Source organism: Syngnathus leptorhynchus, chromosome 8 (assembly GCF_054491065.1).
Source record: "Syngnathus leptorhynchus isolate UIUO chromosome 8, UIUO_Slep, whole genome shotgun sequence".
In the NCBI taxonomy this organism is placed as follows: Eukaryota; Metazoa; Chordata; class Actinopteri; order Syngnathiformes; family Syngnathidae; genus Syngnathus; species Syngnathus leptorhynchus.
The window spans coordinates 9,497,501-9,505,330 of NC_141202.1; the positions used below are offsets into that span (position 1 = coordinate 9,497,501).

The following is a 7,830-nucleotide window of genomic DNA, read 5'->3' on the forward strand; positions in this document are numbered from 1 at the left end:
TTTTATAATAAGGCTTGCAATCTGGTTTGCTGTTAGTTTGTGATTAATTAATCACATTCTCTGTGCCACCATATATTTTACAAGAGTTACCAACGGAAAAAATGTAATCGCTTTTTCAAGATTAATGGCAAAAGTACAATTTCAACATTTTGGGATGTGCTTGTTGAGGACCAGTCTCCCTATTGTATGTGTTACCCTGAACCAAATTAATTATTAGCTTCACCCCCAGGAAACTCAATCATACATGTAATGAAATGGTACAACGGTTTTGTCTCATTGCTTTTTGATAATGTGTGTAAAGACAAATTGTTGTTGTATGTATTTTGTAACAGTTTTTTGTCATTCTTTTTTTGTGCAACAGAATTTCAGGTCATCGTTGTAACTTGTTTTTTTGTATGAGAGACACTTTGACAAAATATCTCTTACATCCACAAATTGAAATGTAATAGCCAATATGATACAAAACAACCTAATTTCGTGAGAGCAACTATTTCAGGGTGAGGCTGTTTTGATGTTCTTCTTCAATAGCTATCTTGGTTTTGTTTTATATGGATTTTTCTCCATTATACGTCAGAAATGAAGCAAACATACAGGTACTTAAAATCACCTCACCCGAGGTATTCCTATTTTATTCCCACTCTCGCTCTCTCTTTAAAATAAAATTAAAGACAAAAAAATTAAATAATGACTCGCCCAATTTAAGCTGTATCAATGCAGATAATTGTCATTTGTCATGAACAAAGTAAATGAAAAGAGTTGGGAACACTACACATTATACAACATAATTTCCTAATTCATGACTTTAAATTGCCTGCTAATTTTATCATAAATTGCCCAGATTTTCTTTTCCTTGCCCTCCTGGGGGTTAAGATTAGGAATATTTTCAACTGTGAGCATGTGAAGCACTTTGAGACTTTTTTTGTGGGTGCTGCAGTAAATAAATTTCACTTGACTTAAACCATTAGGATTTTATTTTCAACAGCATAATGCTTGCCATGGGTAAATTAACCAGTTTTAGGGGTGGCTGTCTCATGCGGTGTGCCAGCCCTCATCCAGCCCCACATACTGCTGGGCCAATGGAAAACCTGCCGTTTATTTGCATGACAACAAATGGGCTGGATAGGGTCCCACACCTCAGTTGTAAATTATCTATTTGAAGCGCAAATCAAATGAAGTTTTCTTCATTGATTGAATGAAAATCAGAAGTTAATCCACTGCTCTGTTGTTACTTGGGCAGCCTCGCTGACAAATCAATGGTGAAGATCACTGTCAGTGTGGTTATTATGTTAATTATGTAAGTGGAAGTGCAGAACAACTAGCACATTTTCAGATTATAATGATTCACTTAGTAGTTTATTTTCACACTTGATGACCCCAAGTACCCAACTACTGGAAAACAAACAAGTACATTTTCTGTAACATGTTTCCTTTAAGCAGAGAAAAGTGTTAGATCAATGTATCTTCATGCTGCTAATGAAAGATAAAACAAAAGTGTAACATTATTTTAACAGGTTTTACAAATCACATACAACAGTCATTTTCAATGTTCTTTATTCATAGTTGAGTGATATCCTTGAGATACTGCATAACCAGAATGGTTTGTAATGTTGCCAACAAGTTCTTAAAGTCTTTTGCCACCTAGGGTATGGATGATTTACTTTATGTATATCTTGTTTATTTTATGAATAAAATGAGAAGAGCTATTGCTCTCTAATGCAGAAAACTGCAGATATGTAGTCGTGTGGCTGGGTTCACACTTTCACTTCCGACTGTCTGGGATTTGGAATCTGCTTGACCATGTGACCTTGTCTTTTCAGCTCTGCACATTTTTGAGCAAACCTATGCACACACACTTTGTGCTAAAACAAACCTATTTTTGCCATACAAGGTTAGTACTGTTGTCAATATGTACTGACAGTCCTTACATTGCAGCAGTTAAATAAAGTTAAATTTTGTATTGAAATATTTATTATACACGTGGTAAATATCAAAGTAGAGCACTTAGTAATTTTGGTGGTGTGTGTGTGTGTGTGTGTGTGTGTGTGTGTGTGTGTGTGTGTGTGTGTGTGTGTGTGTGTGTGTGTGTGTGTGTGTGTGTGTGTGTGTGTGTGTGTGTGTGTGTGTGTGTGTGTGTGTGTGTGTATATATATATATATAAATAAAAACAACTACCATACGATGGCTGCCAAAGACCTTTACAAAGCCTCACATTCACTTATTTATCAATTCCTTCATGCTGCCAAACCATAGTCGGGGGACGCAGGGGTGACGTTTCTCCAAGGCCGGGGTTATCAACTGGATTGCGGTTGTCGCATAACTGGGAGACGGGTCATGCTGCATTCCTGGTTCATTTGGCACTCTTTTTTCCTCTTGCTTCTTACACTCGACTCAGTAACTCTTGTTGCTCCCTCCTCCAGACTGCTTGTTCACGCTCATGCACACTCTGCATAGACACGTCACATAAGCTGTCACAATACCCACAAAAACACCAAAATGTTGGATGTTTAAAATGACTTACTTGAACCATGTTCACACTGCATTCTAGCCAAGGATAGAGTCAAATCCAAGTGAGTTTATTGAGGTGCCATCAGTAGCATTCTAAAGCTGAGGAGACATTCTCTCTGGGGCAAATGGCTTTCATTTTTTGCCATGCGTTTTTTGATGAAAACACAAACCCCTAATCTGTGGCAGACTTCTGTGTTAGTGGGCCGAAATGGTCCATTGGACGAACTGAGAGGTTGTTCAGCACTTGGCCCGGATTGGGACGATTACACGGACGGATGAAAAAACACTTCCATTCGTCCTCAGTCTGTTTTTTGTCTGCAAAATGGATGTCCATCCCCACCTAATTCCCACTTCAATTCCCACCTCTTAAATTTCTGGTTAATTTTCATGAGAAGGATAACTGGGAAGCAATATATAAAAAGACAAAACTACAACAACTTACTGGCTCTAACAGCTCTTTGAAAAGGAAGTCAACACACTCCAAATTGTCCAAATTATCAAGGAAATGAGATCAAATCTAAGAAAAGTGAATAGAGCATGTGGAAAGTGACTAGTAAGACAGCCTCTCAGTGAAATGTGGGTTCCAAATCTTTGATCAGACTTTTCTATTTGGTGTTTGCATGTCAGTTTTTTCTGGGTACATTAAAAAAAACAAAGGTCAGGTTAATTAAAGGCTAATTTGTGTGAATGTGGGAGTTAATGTTAGTTTTGGCTCCAATTCCTCTGTGGATCTGTATACTTTCACAAAACAGACTAGATTACAACAGAATAGAATAAGAATCAATTGATGGATGCAAAAAAAACGTTCAATGAAAAATCAAAATGAAGTAAATCCACAGGGATAGAAGTGATTTGATGTACTCTAGGTCTAACAATATGGACTGTCATGACTTGACTTGGGCATACAGTATATGTACTGTATATGGGCATCAATAAAATAAATGGTCAAATTCAAACGGCAGTCCAAGCGTAATAGAAAAAAAAATACTACAATGTTATGCAGTAGCTGTCAGGAAGCCATATATTTTTAACCTTACTCAAAGCTCATGCTATAATCATTTTTACATGGTTGCCTGCAGGAAAAGAAGAGGAAATTGCCTTGGCTTAAGCTAGCGTTTAGTCATAAGGTTATGGTCAATTTGGTACACTACCAAAGCCATGCCCCTGAGTCATTTTACTGTATGTATGTTTTGTCAACCATTCCCAGAACAGCGGCTGAATCATTCTGTAAAATAAATAATCTCTGGCAAAGGTTTAAAGAAAACAAGAGCCACAGGTTTGTGTTATTTTTGCTATTACAGAGACATTCTAAACCTTTAATGTGGTTTCAGTTATCAAGAACATGACATGTTCAATATTATTTTTATCATCATTTTGTTAGAGTTTCTGTTGTAAAGTTTTATTGAGCGAAAGAAACGTGTTGAAGACGTGTTTACTTCACGCTGCACTCAATAAGTGCAATATCCAACATGAAGACATAAAAGCCCTTAGCAACGTTATTGATGCTGTATGGCTCACATTATGATGTATTTGTTGGAGGAAGCATGCCACAAGAGCCCTCAGAGATCAGTATAGCTGTTAATAAAGTGCAGGTACTTGCCACTCGACAACAAACCATCTTTGTTTAGCTACCAGGTTTAACACTCATGCGCACAAACGTGCTTTCACATCCTCTGGGAGAATTACATTTTGCTGTTGGGTTTATACAATATACCAAAATAAGTAATTGAAAAAAAAAAATTCTGTTGCCCACAATAGCCGAGGATCACTGGTTTTGGACATAGATGAGACCACTCAGACTATGACAACAAAAATAGCACTTTCTAAAATCTACCGCTATTATTGTGAGGAAATACGCCCACACGCCATTTAAAGCAGTACTAATGTGTGTGATATGGAAACAGAGACAAAACTCCTCAACATGAAGTTTGTTTAAAGAGTGCATGTGTTTGCGGTGTGTGCGTGCATGCGTGCGTGCGTGCATGCGTGTGTCACAGCAATCTTTATTTTCGGACTGAGGTTACAAAATACTTCCCATCTAATCTAGCTGTCTTCTTTCAGGAGTTTAGCAATTTCTCCTTAGCTTGTTTTCCTCTAAAATGATAAACATCTCTTCCCACTTGTTGTATTTTCAGTTCCCACAATTACTGTTTTCCCCCCTTGCCATTATAAGACAATTATATGACTGGTATTCATTCTCACCACTTCCAGTTGACGTCAAATCTGAACAGATCTCATAAAGTTGTATTCCCATAATGCACATCAGGCCTATATGCGCTCTCTTGTTTGAATATATCCCCACTGTGGAGGAGAACAGAGGTGACTTGTCATTCAGTTGACCCTTAAAGTGGCCGGATGAAGGCCAAAGAAGAAGGGGGCGGGGGGAGTGGGGGGTTGTTGAAGGGTGGAAGGAGGACTTGGGCCAAGGTCAAGAAAGCTAATTTGTTTCCTGCTGAGGCGGACCACACACTGGCTGCACAAGAGAGGCTTTGATGTTGTTAAGGGGGCATAACCTGAAGCTGAGTTCATCAGCCACTGGGTTCAATACATCATACAAGAAGAAAACTGTGTTTATTATTGTAGCATTTGTTCTTTTAGTTGAGAATAAAAAGAATTGCACAATGTTTATACATGTCTCAATAAGCCACATTCCCAGTAAACATGTCCCAGTGGGCCCATACAGTAAAATAGAACATCTAAGGGTGAACAATGTGTTCTGGGACACCAGTGGACATATCAAAATGAAAATAATAATAACAATAAAAAATAATTCACACTGATTAATAATGGAAATTGAATCAAACCACCAAAAGACCAGTTTATGTAAGACTTTTTTTTTTTCCATATCATCTTACCAAGCTTGTCTCTTTGTATGGACTTTGTATGTCTCTTTGTATGTATAGTGTGATACAAAGTTTTGCTATAACATTCCATGGTGCACAAGTAGTAACATGCTCCCAGCAGGAGAGAGATTATCTTTTTAGTTTTGCAATAAATCTACTTTCTCACTCTTGTCTGAGCGCTGCGGATTGCAGAAAATGCAGCTTGCCACAATTTCTTAATTGTAAACAAATATAGCAGTAAAATGTGAGCATGATAATTGTGATAAGTTTTCCACTGATGTTGCAAAGACAACCACCTGCGATCTATCAAATGCTCAGTGGATTATATGACATGAAACCGTTTTGGAGAGCAGCTTGGTGCTTTTAACAGTCACAATCAAAGAGGAAATGAATGTATTTGCCACCTCAAGGGAACACATGGCAGGTTTGTGTATCCTGTAAAGCAGTGGTTAATCACTGTCTGCATAAATTTTGTAGCCTTGAGTGGGGAAAAGCCATCAGCCAGAGAGGAAAATGTTTATGCTACCGAGCTCTTGTACTTAAAAAAAGCTTGGACTGTGCAGCACAATACATATCGACAACATGGCTTTGAAAATGGCAAGGTTCTGATGATGAACACTGTATAAATATTCATTGACTAAAAGTGACACAATTATTTTTTTTGTTTTTAATTATCACCTGTAAGATTTTTGTCCATTAGCACTGTTAAAATCTCTCAAATTTAGCTAATTAAGTGAAAATAGATTAGACAGCTTCTTAGAACAAAGGCTGACCTTCAGTTTGTTTGTTTGTTTTTACGGCACCAGGAGAGAGAGAAAGAGTCAAAGAGACAGAGAGACAGAGAGAAAGCGAAAGAGAGAAAGAACTTCTTCTCCCATAACACTGTTGACCCCATTTTCATGCCCAGCTCAAGACTAGTTTAAAGCGCGGTTTGACAGTGCGCAAGGATAGAGTTTTTTTTTCATTTATATTTTTCCAGACAGGTGTAGTTAAAAAGGAACATTTGCATCATTGTGGGACTGAACACATCCAACCTGATGCCATGCTGATCTATGCGCCTCCCTTCACATTCCCTCTAAGTGAGGTCTGGCAAATTCCCAAACACACTTAACTAGACTTGTGTCGAATGAAAATGAAGATGTGCCATTTTTTTTTATCCCAAGTGCATTTGCGCCTGTCCATGAAAATAGGGCCGCCCCTGTTTGCTTTATGCAGATGCCTTTTCCTACCTTTCGGCTCATTCTCACTTAATGTTTCCGTGTCATCAATAGCTAATAGCAACTTTTTTGTTTCTCTTTCGCATACTCTGCTGCACAGGTGAGACAAGCATTGCATGACTGAGGAGCAATTCATCTTTTTGCAGATGTAACAAATCACATGCAATGTCAGATTAGAGCTGAACTGCTGAAAGATAGGCATCAATCAGCGACCTTTCTAGAGAGGCTGCAAGGCATGCCATGGTTGTCAAGAAGGAGGAATAAGGTGACTCATCCCTCTCTAATCTCCCTTTCCTGACCAATTGATTGCACTTTCATATCCATTAGGCTACCTTTGGAACAGCAGTGATGAATGGCCGATCACAGTTATACTTCTTCAAGGCCAAAGTGCACAAAAATCAAACAAAATAGATACACAATACAATATAGTCGACACCTCGAAGTCTGAGTATTTAGACTATTCTGACCCACATTCAAATAGTTCTTGCCTTGCAATTAATCACAAAATAGGATGTATTAGTTACATAAGAAATTCATGTTAAATATGCTCAATATGCTGTAAGTTTTCTTTTGTGGAAACAAGTGTTAACATGATTTTTATACGATTGAATATGCATTTTACGTGGATATAAAGCCAAGATGAATAAAATGTCTTCTTTTGATTAAATTTTTATCATACCTGCTCATTGAATTTTGCAAATAGTGGACATTTGCTCCTGACAAATTTTCAAATTATAACAATCGCTAACCTGAATCTCTTCTGTCGTAGAAGCACATGTTAAAGTACTAGAGAACGGCTAGTCAATTAGTTGGGCCAAATCTGCAAATCAAGAAATGTAGCTGGCCCATACACATAAGTAAATTGCCGTTTCTTATTATCTGTTATACATTTCAAAGTTGAAACGGTCATGTTTGTTCCTCCAGTATCTTGCCACTACTTCCACAAGTCACGCTTCATGACAACACTGTCAGCTGTCTGGGTAGGTTACGTGAATGTTACGTTCACAATATGAAACGGTCTAGGACTTTTTGAAATCTTGCAATCTGAGATATCCCCTCGAATTCAGGTAGGCTGGGCCACTCCAGGGCCACATGTGTGGTGAGCAGGCTGCTAATTGAACATATAAAGCCTACCAATGGTTTCATGGATTTAACTAAATTATCATCTATTATTATTATTATTATTTTATTTATTATTTTTATCTAATAAGCATGTTGATATTGAATTGAGAACAAGGAAACAATATTAATTCTCTTACATGTTC

At 37.7% G+C, this 7,830-nt stretch overlaps 1 long non-coding RNA gene across 1 annotated transcript in view; it reads left to right on the plus strand.

Moving 5' to 3' along the window:
* LOC147052307 (uncharacterized) overlaps positions 1–6,753 on the plus strand; it is a 7,672-nt gene extending 919 nt beyond the window's left edge. The window contains exon 3 of the long non-coding RNA XR_015066961.1: positions 6,666–6,753. This is a non-coding gene — a long non-coding RNA (uncharacterized LOC147052307). The remainder of the gene's footprint in view (positions 1–6,665) is intronic.
* Positions 6,754–7,830: the final 1,077 nt, after the last annotated feature.